At 43.5% G+C, this 20,480-nt stretch overlaps 2 long non-coding RNA genes across 3 annotated transcripts in view; both read right to left on the reverse strand.

Annotated features, from left to right (window-relative positions):
- The window catches only part of LOC141966795 (uncharacterized), a 146,124-nt gene that overhangs the window by 27,533 nt on the left and 98,111 nt on the right, over window positions 1–20,480 (reverse strand). The window lies entirely within an intron of this gene.
- LOC141966796 (uncharacterized) lies at window positions 1,413–20,424 on the reverse strand. The gene is made up of 3 exons (XR_012634619.1): window positions 20,284–20,424; window positions 2,970–3,031; window positions 1,413–1,702 (listed from the first exon to the last, which is right to left on the reverse strand). It is a non-coding gene; the product is annotated as an uncharacterized LOC141966796 (long non-coding RNA).

Genomic DNA, 20,480 nt, shown 5'->3' on the forward strand with positions numbered 1-20,480 from the left:
GGAATAAAAGTAACACGAATTTAAATATTTTGAGGACCTCCTTCAACTTTCCAAGAAGCTGCCAAGCCCTTGGAAAAATCCAGCCATTAGCAATACAGAAATAGCTGCAAGACACTGGCCATTTTGACACCCAATTACAAATGTCTCAGAATGAGAGAGGCTGCTTTTAAAGTATGGAAATTTGAAAATTTGAAAATAATTGTAAGTGTTGAACACTGGAAATCTGGATCTGGCCTGTTTTGAAATTTGGACTATCAGTACTTAACTACATACACCTGTCAGCTGGGCAAGAGCCACAGAGCATTTAGCAACAGTAAGACTTTTCTGGTCAACGTAAAAAAAAAGTCCTGACTAAGCCAGAGTGAAAGACCAGCAAAGAACAGAAGGACCCTGAAAAACACCATGAGCTAGTGAAACTGTGCAAACAGCTTAAATAACACTCCCAGAGCATACAGCAAAGATCAGAACAGATCTCGGTCATTTCTGCTAATGGAGGACACAGTCTTCAGCAGGATCAAATCATATCTGAGGTAATCAGATCCTTTAGAGTGCAGTGCCATTTGCTCCACAGGGACTGATGAGCATATCATGAAGTTCAAAATTCATCACTGCTTTCCAGGGAAAACGTCAATGTCTGAACAGGCAATGGGGATGGAATTCAATTTTAACTTCTGAGGGAAGCCAGGATAGAGGCATATCCTATGGAAAGGTTAGCTTGTGTGTCCACAGATTGAGACTTCATTCCTGAAGGCTTCTCATGCCAAATAAATTCACCAGACTACATAAAAATCCTGAGTTAAGCACTTGCCAATTTGTGCATGCAGCTGTAGATACATAGTGTGTAATTGCATTTGCCATCAGGGTAATTGTGCATGCAAAATTGTGCAATAAGTATTTTGTACACATGGTCATACTTTCAACTTTCCTTTTTTCAAGAATCAGGCACTGTTTGAACAAATGCTCAGGTAAAATAGGTAAAATTATTAAACATTATTTTGACTTGCTTTAATTATAAACTCACAGAGTGAACCACAATACTGTGCACTTAAATGACACAAAAGAGAGACACACCACATCACTGCTATGTCATTAGGATCTGTTTGCAGAGTTTTTTAATTTGCCTGCAGAAAGATGGGTTCCTTAGACAGAAGCTAATTTGTTATATGTTGTCTGGAATCTAAAGCCAATTAAACACTGATCACAGTTACTATGCAGTCCTTGGCAATTAACTTGCTATTTTTGAGGACTTATTTAATTTAATAGTGGGGGAAACAAAAGAAGAAGCCCTTCTGACAGAGAAATAACAGCTATTTCACAAAAAGCCCCAAACCATATAGATCTATGCTTAGATAACAAAGTGTCACTGTATACTCACAAAAAATATAGCACAATACAGACAGTTCAGTGATGAATTTTTCAAATAGAAGAATTAGAAGATATAAATAAAATAAAATAAATATAAATAGAAGAATAGAAGAATTCCCAGCTCCAATAAGAAAATGCAAGACTGGACAGGGATATCATTACATGGCAAACCTGGACTCTCAACATATGTTCCACAATCCAATTCAACGAGCACAACTACAAAGCAGGCCAGGCTAAACAATGCAAATTGTGAAAACTCTGCTACCTGCGCTGGCCCTGGATGATACGGCTACTAGAAGCAAACATCATCCGGAAACAATATACCATGGCACTGCATCTGTGAACAGAAGATACCACTGAGTACCCACAACAAGGCAGTGTCATCATACAAGAGCAACCAAGGCCATGAAATACAGCACTGCTGAGCACAGCACCTATTAGATGTGGCCAGGACATAATAACTTGATACTGCAGTAAACAGCACAGTGCAGATAATAATCAGAGTATTATTTCATAAATACACATACATCTATATACACATACATCCATATACACATACTTCTATATATGCACACAGAGTATTGTCTGAAGGGAAGAACAGTTTTTCTAGGCACAGAAAAGTGTTTTTCTCTGAAAATTAAATGTTGTAATGTAAGATTCTTAGAGACATTAAAACAACCAGATACCTAAAAGAGGAAGTGTCAACAACAACAAGAGGGGGAAATAAATTTAAGCATCCTAGTTAAGCAATCAGTTCTATCACTAAAATGGGCTAGGTGAATTAAAGGCCTGTTAAAATCATACCTTCAGATATCCCTATCAACCCCTTCAGAGCTCAATCACTGTAACTGCTATGCCCAAGGAATGGGAGATCTTTCCATATACACATCCTATTTGTCACAGACAAGATTAAGTGACACTGGCCAAATGTCTGCTTGTCCAATTCTAGGGACCTCCCAGCTGCTTTCAGCTCTTGGGCTGCTACTAGACCTCTGTGTTTAAGCCAATATAATTTAATAAACTGATCATAAGTGATGCAGAAATGATACAGCCTTATCTTAATATCTGAGGTGTAACTGTATCCAAAGAACATGTTGTATCTAGAGCAGATTAAAGAATCCCAGTGCAGGTGGAATCAAAACAGACACCTTACACTTCTGCAGTTTGATGTAAATGCAAGTAAGGTTTCAACAAAGCAAGTGAGGCAAAAACTCACTGCTGCATTAGAGAACTGGAGTTATCCTGCTCCAATCAGTAGCTCAGATTTCCACAAGCTTTTCACTTGGCATTATTGTTTTGCCACTGGTCTGTAGAAAATGAAATGGCATTGCCTGTACGGAAAAGCCCCATCCACAGATGGGCAAGCACCTATATACATGCAGGAAGCACATATACACAAAACCAGCTTCCTGCCCTCACATGTGTAACACACAACTTCCACTGAACACTGGGTTACAAAGTCACTGTACAGATACACCCATATTTATTCAACGTGCATGCACACAAACATATGGATCACACATGTTTATGCACACACCTGTATAAACACACTTGAATGCAAGCTGAGGCATGCAGCATTCTCAGAAAAGCACATGGGTACTCACACGTATGTGCTCACAGGGATAGGAGTACACACCCATGACTTGCTCAAGGCAGCACCATCAGTCTATGGCAGAGCCAAAAAAAAAAAAAAAAGATTACAAGATCAGGAGTTGTCCCTGCAACTGAAATGACAAGGCCTGTCCTATGGTCCTTCCCTTCGGAGAGGGTGGATATCTGTGTGTAGGCAGTCACGCTCAGTTAGACACACATATGAGCCCAGACAAACACATGTCTCATCCCATTATGCGCTTTTCAGTGGTAACATGTACATGCCCTGCTGCCACTCCTCCCTTCTCCTAATCCTTTATTTGCACACAGCTCTTTGCATCAATCTGTTTCATTTTCCAAATAATGCATATTCACTTTTGTTTACAGCTGGACACTGGACTTCTTTGAGTCACTCCCTATAACCATCTTGGCAAAGCCAGCCCTGTCTTGTTTGTTTGTTTTTGCAGTGACTGAGTGTGTAAGGAATATGGAGGGTGTAGGCGGCTCTACATGTCCCTTCACCTCTTGTGGGTTTTGGCGCATTCCTTTCATAAATACTCTCTTTCAAATGCAGGGGACAGGATGCTTTGTTTATATAACCACTGCTTTTTGCTGAGGCTCAAACCACCCCAACACATCTCTCTCCAGGAGGCTCTTTTGGGGAGGTCCATGTTTCTAAGTTACCTGTGACATGGACTCTGGGTAGCAGCACAGCTTGGAGAGTTTCTGGGACCTAACCTCAGTCAGAGCTAACTTCAGAAAGACCTACTTTAAACTGGAATATGACAGCTTAGCACCTAATTTTCTCCAATTTTCTCTTCACCTCAGCTGGCCCTGAGTCTCAGTGGATGCTTTAGGAAATGGAAACGTCTCAGGAGCAGCCTCTGACTCTGCTGATTCTCACCACCAGCAGACAGTTTCTGTGAAACCGTGGTGCTCTGACTGGCGGGAGTCTATCCAAGCTGTAAGGAGCAAGAAGGAAGAATAAGGAAGAGTATGTTACACACAGAATACTGCATTAGTTAAAAAGGCTTTATCTACACAAAGAAGTTGAAATGCTTCAGCTAACCCCTGCAGTCATATCACTTTTCCTCTTTTCCTCCTCCAAGACCTGGATATAATCTTACCCCTTACTCTGAAAGAGCTGTTTCTGATACCATTAGCTGTATGAATTATTTTAGTATAAGCATTTCACTTTGCATTTTTACACTCAGACAACTTAACTCTACATAAAGACTCATATAGAAACCCATAAACATTGCTGAATTAGAGCAAGGACTCTGCAAAGACCAGGCCTAAATTAACTTGCCATATTAACTAAGTATCAGTAAGTTACACTGATCAAGGCACCTTTACACTAATGAGAAGTTTCCTTGCTTTAGCTATATAACTTCGAAGTTAAAGTGATACAAACAATCCCTTTTTAAATTCCTTTTCTCCTTCTTCATGTCTTCCAGGCGTTCCTTTAGCTGAAGCAGTGGGCTGAACGAGCAGAAACAACAGCAGTAAATGGGAAGAGCGAGGTGCCAGTGTAAGGTGCTACCCCACTGTGTCACCCACAGTAGACAGTTCTCTTACACGCTCTTATTAAAGACCTATATGCTATAAAAAGCATATATTGGTATTCTTGGACACACATGATCATAACACAGCATTTGCTAGCATTCAGTAATTTATCATGAATTTTTCATAATACTGAGTGGGAAGAAAATACATGAAATAGTTCTAGGGATTCTTCTACTACCACAATGTTAGGAAGATCTGTTTCCCATAGCTAAATTATAGACACAAAACAACCACTAACTTAACCACTTGAAGGGAAGTGAGTACACAGCCAGCCAGGCCAAGGAGATGACACCAGTAACACAAGTCAAACACAGCAATAGACAACAAGACAATTTTTACAGGTTTCAGTGATTGCAAAACCTAAGTCTATCCAGCATAGACTCAGGGCATTTCTGCAAATAGGCTGTGGAGTTTTGCTAAAAAAAAAAAAAGCGAGACATAGGAAAACAATTATGCAATTGAAGAAACTGTAAGACTAAACAAAAGGCCAAAATTCTAGAAAGACACATATATTTAAAGCTGCAAGTTAGCCTTTTTAGTCAATGAATATTGCTCTAGCATGTGTTCTGTGATTATGTACATCACACACCCCTAGAATGTCTATACTGTTGCTCCTGCAGAGTTTATAGAACTTGTCAAAGTTGCATCATCTGTATTTGCAGTCAGAAACAAGGAGGCTGAAAGAAGTCAGCACAGTTTGTTCAAGTTCATTCAGATACCGGTGATCGAGGAGGCAGGAATACCTAAATCCCTCATGTCAGCTCCATTCACTACATAGGGAGCAGCAGTGCATTTGCAGGCTAAATTGTTTTTATTTATTTTCTGCATCTTCTAAGATACACACATTTCATTTTTATTCTCCAATTCAGCAACAGGTCAGAATTCCACTCGTGATCTAATACAGCCAAGTTTTCAGTTGCCTTGCATCTGCTATACCGAAGATCCCCAGATGGTCTGCTATCCAAATAATATGAGGACTGCTTAAAGTCCATCCTCGGATGAGTTCAGCCCATAGTCTTCACCTAAAAACCAAAAGCACCGATTCTCTGTGTACACACTTCTTCACTGACAAACAGCAGACAAACTAAATAAGAAGTGATTTCCACTGTGTATTCATACTGGGACTGTGATACTGGCAGAGCTGCACCACAATGATGGACTGGAGTGCAGCATCTTCTGATCTCTGCACTAGATCAATCTTTAAGATCTCTCCTAAAACAGATATCAGTGGCATATTTTACTGAAATAACTACTCATGTACAAACTGCATACTAAGAAGTGCCTTAGCCCGAAAACAAAAAAATTAGTCTTTCCAGGTAGAGGAGAGACAGGTGGGTTAAAGTCCTTCAGTGTGTGATTGCTGCTTTCGCAAGAACAGATTTTCCTAGCAAAGTCTACTAAACTCCTAGACCAGTTAAAGAAATTTTTCCAATTAGTACTTCTGAATAAAAACTTCCCAGGTCTTTATACACTTAAGACCTATTCCCACTTCCTTTATTCACACCTTAAATGCAGCAGGATTATGTACATGACCCAGCTGAGTCATATTTGTCCTTAGCCTCTTGTTATCAGGATGTCCCCTACCAGTTCCAAGAAAAGGGTTCCAGAACCAGAAATTAGTTAATTCCTTGACATATGAAAGTGCTACAAAACTGTTTGTCTCTAAATTCTTATTCTCAGTCTTCCCACTTCAATTACTCCTCACTGCCCTCATAAATGGACTGTTGACATGCACTCATGTCCACTTTCATTAATGCATTTAATTTGCAAGCCTCACACATGTTCCAGCTAACCATACCTGTATAGTCTTTAAATAATATGCTTAGTGCAATAACACAATCAGATTAAAACCAGTAATTGGATTGCAGAGGTTTAGGCAACCCTGGGGTCAGTGGGAAGGGATGACAAGATTGTTGTGCCATCTGTTTCAGCTGGTCAGAGCTGCCTTGGCATGTATTATTCAGTTATTCTTTCTGCACCTCTTTCTGGAGGGCAGGAGAGGGAGGTGATCTGCCGTTTGAGTTTTCCTTTCTGCCAGGGCTGCATCTGACATAAAGGCCTTGTTTCAGCTGTTGTACCTGGCATTCAGTCTCTGATAAGCTCAACCTCAACTGAAAAGAAACACCAGAGGTATTATGATTGTTTTCTAATCAAAGTAGTTCTATAGCATCTTCTTGGTGCCTAGAGCAGCTTACTGTAATTACAAACATGAAAAATTACTGATTTGTAGCAACTGTAAACCTATATATTTTATCTCTTTTTTTTTCACGAGAGCTTTTAGCTAAGTCTCATATCCTCACACAACTGTAATAGCTGAACACTTCAGGAATCGTCTTTTGCACTCCAAAAAAGTCTCTTTCACAATAAGTGAAACCACTTTCTTCCATATCTGCAAAGTAAGTTACAAGGTTTCAGACAAAATGCTATTTCTATCTTACTTTCTGTCCTCATAATACTCTTGTCACATCTTTGATACAGTGACAAACACTCCAGTGAGTACAAAATAGAGGAGCTATGACCACAAGAAAAAGGCTGATTTGCACACTGAGATATTTTGATTACTAAGCAGCTTTAAAAATCTGTTTCAACTTTGGATTCTTTGAGTCCCAACTGGTTATTTGTACTGTTGTCCCCTGCCTGTATTCTTTGACCTTCTGACATACAGTTACTGCAGTCTGTTGCATGTGTCCCCAAGCAGAAAGCAGATTGGATAGAGATTAGATAACATCGGGGTGTATGGGTTGGGTACTTCTTTTTTTCTTACCAGTTTCCTGTTGATAGAATCACACTGATAAGGAGTTTAGTTGGTAGCTGAAGTATGAAACTGCAAAAGGCTGCCTTTTAAAAGACATGTTCCAACTGGGATGTAGATACTGCCAAAAGATAGTTTGGTGTGTAGCTTGCTCTGGTGCTTAGGTCCATCAATCTGAGTATTACACTGAAGCAATGAGGAGTTAAGGGGGATCAGTGTGGGTGCACAGCAGAAGGTTAAGCATTTTCAAACCTGTTTATGAACATCATTAGAGAAACACTGCAGAAACAGAGGAAGCTATCTGAGATATTACTTCACTCTGGCTACATCTTACCACTTTGTTTCTGAAAGTTATTGCTCCACAGTGCTTTAAGGGGAGATAGCAGTACAGTGTGCATTTGTCTCATCTGCTTCAGTACAAAGTCATCCAGGTTGCCTCCAACTATCACAAACAGCTTAAAGTAAGGTTTTGCCCGAAGTGGGTGTGCAGCAATGCCACAGAGTCCTGCCAGCTGAGTTCCAGATGCACGAGCTTTAGCAGTGATGTGGGAACAAACAGCTTGTGGGCAGTAATGTTTCACATTTCCACAGTTCTATCTGCTCTGATCATGCACAGATCCAAGGCCTTCAAGATCCATAATGCTAGCATAAGATCCTCATGAGAGCTGGGTTGGAATAAACCTTGGAACAAACCAACTGATCACCTACACTTCAGTTTGGAAGCTTTTTATTTTAAATATCTAGACCTACTGGGTTGAAGAGCTACTGCCTCTACAGAATCTGAAGGCGCATCTTTGTCTTCCACCACCTCAAGGAAAATGAAGAACTAGCCAATGCCTTTGCCGTTAGTGGTTTGTAGGCATCACAGCAATTTTCAGTTGTAACGAAAAATGGGTGAATGTGGTTTCACATTCAGTGGCACTGGCAACCCCCGCCCTCCACACTCCCCATGCTGCTGGCACAGCTGTTTGTGCAGCTGCGCAGTCGACCAGAACAGTTGAAAAATTCCTTTCAGCTGACAGTTCAGTTTACCCCATAACCATGGAAAAAGGTGTGCTGATTCAAAACAGGGGCAATGCAAAAACTGGGACAACTTTTATTGTTTGGGGAAAGGGGTGTCACTGAAAAAAAGGGAGATGAATTCACAGCCTGAGAAACTGAGGTTGTCTTGGAAGATCTTGAGAGGAAAGCTCAGCAAAGAAAGGGTCAGTCTACACATGCAACTCCCTCTAAGGCAGAAGGGAGTTGCAGATATGAATTGGGGGCTGTGCAAGCAGCAGTACAATGTAAAGCAGATTTTCTTTGATTAGCCATGGCCTCTAATCTCTGCTGTGCCCCCCTGCAGCGAATTCCAGAGTTCAACAGCCCCCACTGGACTTTCCTGTTAAGGCTCAAATCATTAAAACTATTTGTTTAGCAGAGGCTAAAGCACTCAGGTCCCAGTGCCTGAGAGCTCTGTGAGGTTAAATGTTGTCAACCTTTTGAACGCAAGCCATATTCCACAAGGTCTCAGTGATTCACTGGTAGAGCTACATGGAAATATTATCTCTAGGCTTCACCCTTCATCCCAGCTCATTTCAGTAGCTAATGAAACTGCTTGGACAGAATGAGCTAGCGTGGTTCCAAACACAATTCCGAGCATGTGGCAAAGCCTCTGCCAGCGCTTGCACACTCAGCAGAAATGTCACAAGCTGGCCTTCTCTGAAAACCAAAAAGGGATCTTCAGCTGGCTGAAAGCTGATGAGCTTCGTGGCAATGTAGTGTGCAATTCTGTTGAACAAAGCAGGTGTAACAAAGACAGAAAATCCCCCTGACCTACCAGGCTCACCATCACATAACTTTCTCAAATCTAAAATTTCACGTCTGAAATCAAGGATTTACATTGCCCTAGGACCAAGTTTCTTTATCCTAACATGTTTTACTGATAATGATGTATTCCACATGAACCAGCAAACGTGGTTTGAATACTGCGAGTCTGACCCACATCGGCTTTGACTCAACACTGATATTATACTTAAGGCAGAAGGTATTCAAAGATGGGAAGGATCAGTTCCCAGAGTGATCCAGCATTCAATTAATCTATAACTTCCAAAAGGATGAATATTTCTCACAGAACACTCCTAGTTAGACCTTAAAGAATATTCCTCAACTGGCTCAGTTTCAATTTCAAAAGTTACTTTGTGAAATCGCCATGAATTAGTGGACAAATTCACATTCCTAAAAAAAATGATAATTTGAATTGAAGCTGAACATGCTATGGGGCAGCTGGAGAATCTGAATACCTGCCCTTCAGCGAAACGGCTGCCTGACCCTTGGAGGACACACCAGGCAGGAACCAGCAAGCGAGCCTCCGGAGCTCGGAGCCCTTGGGCACTGCTGGTCCTACGCAGCCTGCCAGGAGAGCTGCAGAGGGGTCAGTGTTAAAGACTGCTAAAGAGCCCAAGCCTGGCAGGCTGCCCAGGAGCCAGAGATCATGAAGATCCCAGAAGCTTAGATCTCTGCTAATGGAAGATCCATTACTCTGGAAGACTTAGCTTGAAGTAGTCCAGTGATGGGCTGCCCAGAGCGACAGCAGACACCCCTATGAGACCTCCAGAAGAGGACAGGTGACAGCCCAGAGATCTGAAGAACTACAGAGATGTGTTTCTGCTCTCTGTCTGTCTGTCAGCAGGTTCCCTAGGAGCTGGGTGGGTGAGCTGGAAGGAAATCAAGCAGGTTTTCAAACCTGCCTGGCAGGCAGTGAAAATCCTACCTGGTTTCTGTCAATTTTGCAGAAAATGTCATACTCCCCCAAGCATCCAAGCTGAGATCAGCAGGAAATGTTTTTCCTTTCCTGGAATATTTTTGAGATTTCAAAAACTTCCCTGGTACCTACTTGGGAAAAATGTTGATGATTTTCGAAAACTGAAAACTGAAGAAACATAAAAGGGATGAGTCAATTAAAATATTGTTTCAAAACCATTTTCTTAATTGTCTCCAGTTCAGCACTGTGAAAGACCCGAGTGCAAGTTAACTTTTACCTCCAAAAAATATCATTATGTCTTTGACCTTTACAAACAAAACAAGAAAACAAACCACAGAGTCACAGGCCACTCTTAAACAATGCTTGGGTTTGATCCAGTTATTGCTTTCTGTTTGAAAAGGGAGAGTAATCTCTGCAAATGCACAAACTAGTCATGCGTGTGAAAATAAAGGGGCTGGCAGAGCACTGCTATCAAAACCACCACCTTGCTCAGGTATCAAAATGCAGCTTGTGACTATTACTTGTGATGGTCACCTGCACAAAACAATTAAGCCATTTTTCTAAAGGACAAAAATGAGGGCGATGATGTAGTACCCAAAGAGAGGTGTTATTTGTTCTTCCTGGTCTCATAATTCTTCTGGTTTCTATCTGGTAACAATTTGGTATGAGAACCATCTGAGAAAGACAGCACTACAGAGCTGGTTGTTTCATTTGGGAGCTGAAAAAGAATGATTTTCCTGATGTGTGGACTCAACTGGACTCTTCTACTGTATATTTTAGGCTAGGTTTTATTGCATTAAGCCCTTAGGGAAAGAGAGAAGGAATTATCTTCCAGAGGGCAATTCAAAAGAAATTTATTTCTCTCCATATGGGGAACCTAACCTTTAGTTTCCAAACTGGGCACATAAATTTGAGCAGTTTCACATGACCACCCCTCCTCTAGTCATGCTCTGCTGATTTTTGTACAGTTTCTATTTATAGTCTCCTGGATGTGATGGACATCTTATTTGACCTTCTGCATAACACAAGACCATGAAATTTCACTCAGTTTTCACTGTAATAAGATCATCTTGACAACAACATGATGGCTGCTGAATGACATTAAACAGAAACATGTTTAGAAATGCACAGCTGAGGTCACATGTGCCTGAGAAGGGCTGTACAGAAGCAAGAAATGCCCACAGGTAGTATTAGTATTTAAGATGATCAAGGCAGACACAGCTTAAAGAGCCAACACCCACTGCAGTCCTTGGAAGTGGACACAGAAATATAGTAATATTAATATAATACAGTAATCCTAACATGGGTTGTCATGGGAAAGCATGAAAAGATTCTCTCAATCCATAGGAATATGCCTATAGCACTGGGAGAGGCACACTGAACCCACTCTCCAGACCAGGGTAACAGTCTGTACAAACAAAAACCAAGGAAGCCTTCCAGAACAAGTGGAGCCCCAGGCATACAGAACACCTGGTGGTTTGGCATACCATTAGAGAGCTTAGATAAACAGTTCTAGAAGCATTCTGGGACCAGGGAGAGTATTCCCAGAATGTCATGTGGCATTTAAAATGGCATCTTGTGCCATACATTTGTGTCTAGGGAGATGAAAGTCCCACTTTCAGAGGGGTGGATGGACACACTCTTCATAGTGAGTACAGCAGGCTGTCAACCTGGTGGATGGTCTGCTTCACCTACAGTGGAAAGAGGTCTTGGCTGGAAGCCAGCTAAATAGGAGAGATGTTAAATATCAGAAAATAACCATTTTAAGTCAAAAAACCCCCAAAACATCCAAAACCCAATATGAATCTGACAAACCAAAGTAATTTGTAGCCTATTTTATGGTACTTTTATGATTACCATTATCGTTTCACATTTATAGTGTAGTAGTAGTGACAAACAGACCTGAAAACTCACTGTTTAAACGAGCTAGTGTGCAAATATGGATAGTCAGGATGTCTTTGGAGTCATATTCACTGGTATATACATGAATTGCAAAAAAAAGCCAACTCAAAATTACCTCCCGAAACTTTCTTTCAAGATGCATATTAATCTCTGTTGACTTTCCAGGACTTGTGGTGCAATCAGGTATTGGAGAGTGGTTGGATTTTGAAGTGGTCAGCTTTTCAAAGGGGACAAAGTGCTCATCCATCAGCAAACAAAATAAATAAGGCAAAAGCTAAGGCCAGCCTTAGACCATCCATGCCATCTGCCAGCTCACGGGGCTGAGCTGATTTCACCGCAGTGGAACTTTGCCAGGCTAAAACAAAGAAACCACAGAACTTATGGGCAGCCGCTGCAAGGAGGCGGGGGTGGTTCAAGAGGTGTTGAGTATATCCCCCCCTCCCTGGATCGCAGGCTACGTGCGTCCATAATGCCCGGGTGTTTGAACTGCATAATGCAAATGAAAGTACAGGGAAATGGGTTACAAGAAATCAGCATGCCGTGAATAAAACTAACAAGAAAGAAAAAGGATAGAGCAGCTGACAAATGCCTCAAGTGCAAGGGGTTGATTCATATAAACAAGACCAAATCTAAGGATTTTAAAAGAGATGGAAAACAGAGGAAAAGGAAGACAGATTTAAGTTCCAGTTAATATTCTTTCTGTATTTAAACTAGACATTACATACTGGAGAGAGCTGAAGGAAGAGCTAAGAACTTCCTTGCCCAACTTAAAAAACTTTTACCTCTTCCTATGATCTCAAAATTAAGTAATAGTCCTGACAGAAATGAGTTTCCTTTATAATAAGTATTATCGAATGATTCTCTCATGAGACTGAACTCTGTTTTCTATTCCCAGCAGCAAGTGATACTGGGCACATAAGTGAGCTGAACCATGCCTCAGTTTCTCTTTCACAAAATGGGGGAATATCACCTTTTATAAAGCACTTACAGCTGTTTGAATTAAGTGCAAGTTCAGTGGGTAAGTTTAAAACACAGTTACTGATATTAAATAATTAATTAAGCTGGCCTGTATGTTTCTATTTCTCCCCACCCTGAACTCATAGAGGAACATTCTGAAAAAACATCATCTTGAGCAATCAATAACCAAGTTACCCATAAAGTCTGTATTTCATAAAAGATCATTCATCTTATCATTTGTGGGGGATGGAAAGCAGAGTTTGCTGGAGAAGAACATGTCAGGGAATAAATTTCCCCTCCCCTGTACAAAGTTCAGCTTTCCCTGAATTTAGGAGCTGAGAAAGAGGCCTGTCATGAACCATACCCCTTTGGGGCTGCATAGAAGATACCCATCCAAACCTAGATAGTGAGAACAGGTGAATAAAACCTCTTTATATGTGTTTTACTAACAGAGGGACCTGTCCACTGTCTTAGCACATGGAAGCAATTTAGAAACCACAGAACATACCCATCAAAAAGAATGAGCAGCAAAGCCACCGGTTTTTGCATTGTCCCTTCTCCTCCCTTCAGGTACGTGGACAAATTCATGTTTTATACAGTTGGTTTGCACTAGTGAAACTCTGGAGAAAATACAGACCATATCCTGGGTTCTGAAGGTCAATGTATTGAGATCACAATGTAGCCAAGGATCAAAACCAGGTAGGGTTTTCGTACACTAGTTGGTATCTGGCCTCTTCTTTTTGTATCAGAGAAAAATCTAGACTCAGCGTGCCCGCCTCACAAATACAGATCTTCACAGCAATAACGAAAGTGAAATACACTCCTATCCTCAGAAGACAGCTTCACGTCTCTGAGCAGAGCTGAGAAATTCTTTTTACTGAACATAAAGCTTGTCCTAATGGGACCATGTCACACTTCAGTGGGACACAGTCACACTTCAATATCATGACAATGGAAGGATACATCACCTTCACACCCCCGCTTTTGCTGAATGTAGCTAGCAAGGTCTGCTGCCCGTTTCTAGGTGCAGACCTGATTTGCAACGGGTTGCAACTGATGCTGTTGCCTTCTCATTCTGATCCTGTGCACTTGTGGTAGCAAGCCCTGCACAGAGGGATGGAGACCTCACCCTCACCAGTGCTGTTCCAAATACATCAAAATGCTCATCTCAGAGCAGTATTCACTTCTTGACCAAGGCTCCTGACTTCTTTATATTCTACAAAAGTGGGTTGGGAGTTCTGTTCCCTCCATGTTGTAGGTTAGCCAGCAGCACTCACAACTGGGTGCCCAAGGTAGATTGTCATTGATGACACAACCTTCTGACAAGGCTTTTGGTGGTCTACTTCTACTGAGGAGAACTAAACTCTAATTCCACTATTGTAGTCTGCCTCCCCTGGTCTACTGGATCTGAACAAGAAAACACTTTCACCAAAAATGACCTTGGAAAAAGCATTCTTCCTTTATCCGGTCAAGAGAAAAGCTAGAAAACCAATAAAATTTTTGGAATGAACTGTCACTAGGACACTTTCCAGCGGCCAAATGCGCACAGATGTTACACATCTGCACAACCCAGTCAGTCAGCCCTCCCAGCAATATCTACTTGTTGATAAAGTACTAAAATTACAAAACCAGCTTAAATTATGGAATTTGTTCTCTTTGATCAGGTTTCACTGCTTTGTTTTAGCTAGTTGTTCAGAAGTCTTCCACATATACGGACATTTCTGTGCTATTTTTTTCTTCTTTTCTTTCTACTGTGCATTATTCCCAAAGCAGGCAGTGATCTGAATGAACAAACAAGTAATATAATTTTTTCTGGGAGGAGACCAAATAACTAGTGGCTAGACACTTAAAGGTTTCTACAAGCAGAACTGAAAGTAGCATTATTACTGGACATCAGATCAGAATGGCAGCCATTCATGCCTCCATGCTCTAATCTAGGCCCCCCTGCCTCAGATGAACACAGTAATTGCCATTCTGCAACAGAATCTCATGCTCCACCACCTCTGCCTCTAGCAAGTATTCAGACAGTGCCACAGAACTGCAGCCTGCAGGATATGAGGCTGAAGATGGAGGATGGCAAGGCCAAGCCTGGCAACCTGCTAGAATGGGGCTTCGTTTCATTCCTTCCAGAAAAGCACACGCTATTCACAGAGCGTAGTATTGTACTTTAAAGGTTGACATGATGCTCATCATAGCCACACATGATCTTCCACATAAAGGACTTTTCCAGCTTCCTACAGATTGATTCTAATTGAAAAAGGTAAGATTTTATATCCTTTGCAAAATGCATTTGTTACCATTAACTCTGATAATCCTGGCCCACCTTAGGACGTGCAGCCATGCCAGCACGCTTTTGGAACTCACACAGATCTCCTCACAGGGAGATCCAAGCTTAATTACTCATGGAGGAAGTATAACATTTTTGTGCCTAAACTTTGGAAGCAATGTTTTGTACATGTGTGGGAATTCCTAGAGGAATTCACTGAGATAGAATACCTTAGGCACTTGGAAAAGTTCTGTTCTGTTTTACTCTAGTCCACAAAAATTAGGCACATTAAGTTCAGAGGCTGGGGTTGAGACCTGATGAACTGTTTGAATGACAGTCTGAAAAATGTCAGTGTTCAAAGGGTAGGAACTACCTGAAAAACAAGTTAAAAAAGGCAATATCAAGCGATTCATCCCATGCTAGAGCAGAGTTATGTGTTGGCAAGTGGCCCATATGGGTCTTAGGCTGGGTTTGTGATAGGGCAGCAGGGAAGACAATGGGGGAGACTTGTACTAGTGTACAACTTGTACTGGTGAACAACTGGCTGGAAAGAAGCTGCAAAGATAAATTGGACTGGCAGCCCCTCACCCTGCTAAAATACCTGAAGCCAAGGCTGCCTGAAAGGGAGAAACTATGGTCCCACTTCAGAACAAAGAAAGAACTGAAAAGGCCTTGGGCTGGGTCACGTCTCGTGAAAATGACAACAACGTATTTTTAAGCTAAACAAACAAAACAAAAGGAAAGAAAAAGGAACAAAGAAAAGTCAGTCCACCCACTCAGCCATCCTTTCACACAAAACACTAACAGCATGGAGATGGGGGAAAACATATTTATTTTTAGTGCTACTGTTTGCTTACAAACTGCAGCTCCCTCCAACATGGAGTCACTGAGGTAAGAGACAGGTTAGATTCTTTCAGCAAAGCCCCCATCCATGTGAAACATGCTTCCCTTCTGGGTCCTGATAAGAGCACAAATATCAGAGATTTGGAAAGACTGAAATTCTCTCCTTTCTCCAAAGGACCTAACCTCAGAATCCAGAGGATCTAACAGAAATTACCATCTTAACAGAAGTGAACAGAACAGCAGTTCTGGATTTGGTGGGACCTTCAACACAAAATGGATGGCAGAGAGCTAAGGGAAGAATGGAGGGATTAAATCTAGATGGACAATGAAAGCCTATGGATACTTAAGCATGCAGGATGAAAAATCACCCCTCAAGTGTTTTTTAGTGTTCACGTTAGAAAGTCTGGAGAGAGACTCATTGCAGAACTTGGATGAGATGCTCTTCGGTTCCAAGAGTATCAGGCACTCTGGAAAGGAGGAGGAGGAGGTTCCTCAGATAAGTATCATGGAGAACGTTTTGCCTGAATGCCAAAATGGTAATAATGCAATGGATGAGCTTGAAAGAAACAAGCTGAAGGTCTTAAACTTGAGTATTACAGAATCACAGAATCATCTAGGTTGGAAAGGACCTTGAAGATCATCCAGTCCAACCAGTAACCTAACACTGACAGTTCCCAACTCCACCATATCCCTGAGCACTATGTCAGCTCCACTCTTAAACACCTCCAGGGATGGGGACTCCACCAGGAGTGGAGCTCCATTAGGAGCAGGTTGCACTCAAACCAGTGTTGCTACATTTAGATGCATGAATGAATGAGAAAGAGATAAATGAAGGGAGGCCAGCAATCAATGCTGTGCCCGAAGGAGCAGATGTAAGCATGAGGAGATCATTCAAGAGACCCTTACCAACACTAGAGTGTGAACAAACAACAGGGTGCCCTCCTCACTCTGAACTTTCCTCACCCACTGTACTGCACAGTTCCAGCCAAAACCTCAGATGCATGTCTGGCAGCATTCACCAAGTCCCAGGCTGTATACAGTTGCTCTTCCTTCTCCTTTTCATTCGCTGGAGGCCCTGGCCTTCACTGAGAAGCCTTTTCCTTCCCTGATCTTTTGAGTTGCTGACCTAATAGGTTTGGTTTTGTTTTTGTTTTTTTCCAGTGAAAATATAGCCAAGAGGAGTAGCCTGACCCTGACCATGGGGAAGAAGGGTGGGTACCAGAACCCTCTATGAGACTCAGACAGCTCCCCCATGACCATGATTCTCCTACATGATGGTTTCCAAGGGAATATATAGAATAAGACCAGGCAGTAAGGAAGGGGGATTAATGATGAAATATGGGTTACAGGGTCTATTTGATTTCAGTGTCTGTTTTTGTTTGAATCTCAAACCAAAGGGATGGCAGAGGGAAGGACAGGGAAGATGTACTACAGCCTGCTACCATCTGCCAAGGAAAAAGGTTCTGACTTAACCAGGAGCAGGAGGAATTCCCCTAAGGATGAAGAAAACAGCTTACCTGTAGGAGATCCTAAACCAAATTAATGGATGCTCACCTCAGTGCTACTGCCTCTCAATGCTCTGGATACATAAAAGGTAGTGGGGAAAAGGCAAGGTGTGTCTGTCAAAACTGTCAGTGCTATGCCCAGCAGAATGGCATTGAGCACAGAGAACGCAGGACTGGAAAGTATGACCGTGCCACTGAGTCAGGCTCCTGCTCTTAATGGTAGGCACAACATGAGCAACCTAGCTGAAGACTAGTCTTGTATGTCCAAGTACACTTTAGTCCTGTGTGTATGTTCCTCCTACATACTCATAGGAGGTCAGTTGGTGGTCAGGTACAAGGACACCACTGCCTTTACTTTGAGCCCCCCAACATGAGTAAGGAGTAGCTAACTCACAGGACAAAGGGTAAGGGGGAAATGCCAGTCATGACAGTTGGTTCAAAGGAGTTGGAAATCACATTCAGCTTAATTTCTAATTTTAGTCACTTTCTGAGGCGATCAAACACATTATTCTGCTGACCAAACCACGAATGTAGGAAGTGGCTAAATCCTGAGGAGAGTGTGATACCGCTCTCATCTGTGCATACAGCAATCACATGCACACCAGGGACAATGGCTGGGTGGTGGCTTCTGTGAAGGAACAGCACTAGCCTATGTTACTTACCACGGTCTCATCCCTTTTCCCCGCTACTGCTGAAGCTTCAGAGTAGGCCATGTGTAGCAAATAACTCCTCTTATTTGTTTACCTTCCATTTTGTCATCCTTCAGAACAGTGGGAGGGAGGCCACAAACTCTGTCACCCTTGCCAATAAATGGCTCTAGACTGCTAATGACTTTGGGGCCCAGCTGATCTGGATCAGACTGGAATGAGCCAACTGGAGGAACTGGGAAAGCTTATATGGCATCATCTGTCATCTTCGGCTTGGGTTTGTCCTGAGCCAAAGTTATGCAAACAGCTCATGATCTGAGGCCAGTGACAGACCATTACTCACAGGCTGGTCTCTCTCAGCACTGAAGTTTGAACTCTTCATTCATCACCTGCTCTGACAGTTCTTTTCGGTCAAACAGAGGAACACGTTGCCATAGGATGCTACTGTGGTCAGAATCTGACATCACTCATGCATTAGATGTGTGAGTATCAGAAACAGCCTCAAGTCGTTAAGGAGAAATAAAAATATTGCTGTTTTGCTACGGTGCTTACCAAGATGTCTCAAGTTAAGAGAGACACTTCCTCCTGCATACTGGGGTAGCTTCACGTTCACCACAGGCTAAAAGTAAGCACACAAGGCAAACCACAGCATAGATGATATGCAGCAAGTTCACACCTTACCTTACCTTACCCCACAGTAACATATTCGTATCTCCATACCCTTAGAAATAATTATTTTTAACAGCCCCTTAGGAATTTTTAATAATACGTTATGCTGTCTAGAAGTTTAAGATAGGGTGATCTATCTTTAATATGAAGAAGCCTTTATGCTCAGTGTTCTGGCTTTCTGAAGGCAATGACTACGAGGCAAGAGGTGAATTTCAAGTATCTTAGTCCCCTCTTACAGCAGTGACCCCCAAAGAACTGTGGAATTCAAACCGGGGGGGTGGGGTGGTGTTTGTAGAGGCAAAAGCTACTCCTAATTAATTCCCTGTGTGGATGCTAATTTGGAATCCACTTTGGAAGTAAGTAAAATTAATTTGCATTACAACACATACATCCTGGAAGAGCATCCATGCCACCGAGGAACAGCGATCCATTTAAAATTCATACATACACTTAATCCAAATGAATGACTCTGTATAAACAAATCATTTTTACTCAGCCACAGGGAGAAAAAAACCCCAACCCATAACTTGTTTCCCAAATCACTTTCCGAGGTGACTTTCAAGCTGTGGGAGCAGCGGCCGGCCGCGCCCGCGGGGGCCCCGCCGCCGGGTCCGGGCCGTGCCAAGTGCCGGGGCAGCGCCATCGCTCCTGCGCGGCGCCCCCGGCCGTCCCCCGCCCCTCGGGCCGTCCCCGTCTCGCCACCGCGGCCCTGGGCACCCCCGAGCCCCCCCATTTCGGTTCGGCCCCGCAGGGTCCGTCCCCCCGGCGCGGCAGCACCCTCTCCCGTCCCCGCGCCGCCGCCGCAGCCCCGGGCTACCACTAGCCCACCTGCCGGCTACCGCTCGCCCCCGCCACGGCTGCCGGGGCCCAGGCTATCACTACCCCGCCCGCCGGCTACCGCTCGCCCCCGCCACGGCTGCCGGGGCCCAGGCTACCACTAGCCCACCCGCTGGCCTCCGCTCGCCCCCGCCGCGGCGAGCCGGGCCCCGCGCGGGGATTTCCCTCGGCGCGGCTCCACTCGGCTTCTTGTAAGCAGGGCCCATGCCTGCGAGCGGGCAGGCTGCTTACTGTCACTGCAGTAAGTCTGTTGGCAACCGAAGCTGCATCACCCGCCACGCAGCGCCCAGGCTCGGCCGCGCCGCGCTGCCCGCACCCCCGGCCCGCACCGCCACCCCCCGCGGCCCCGGGCAGCGGCGCGGGGTCCCCTCCAGCCCCCCGCACGGAGCAGAGCGGCCCCGGGCCGCGGGGAGCCCCTGCTGCGGGGCTCCAGCGGCTGTCACAGCCTCGCTGGCGCAGACTGGGGCGGGGGGCCGCACCCCCCCAGCGTGGCAGTGCCGGTGGGATTCGAGAGTACGTGTGTGCACAAACATGTGAGTCTCTCCCAGCCGGGCATCCAACCCCTCCGGTTGGACTCGCCCACCCCGGGACTTGCTCTCGGCCCTTCCCATCCACGCGGGATGGCAGCGCTTGTTACTCACCGGAAAACACGAGTCACACATGACTTCTGGGGCTTTTTGCCCTTGCAGGCTGACATCCCTCCCCCTCCAGACGTGGGAATCTGATGGTACATGTGCTTTCACTTTTGCATTCAACTGACCTACATTGCATGCAGTCACTTGGAATCGCATTGCTTTCCCAGCTGATTTTGAGTTCAGACTTTCAAAAACAAAACAGT

Source organism: Athene noctua, chromosome 16 (assembly GCF_965140245.1).
Source record: "Athene noctua chromosome 16, bAthNoc1.hap1.1, whole genome shotgun sequence".
Taxonomy (NCBI): Eukaryota; Metazoa; Chordata; class Aves; order Strigiformes; family Strigidae; genus Athene; species Athene noctua.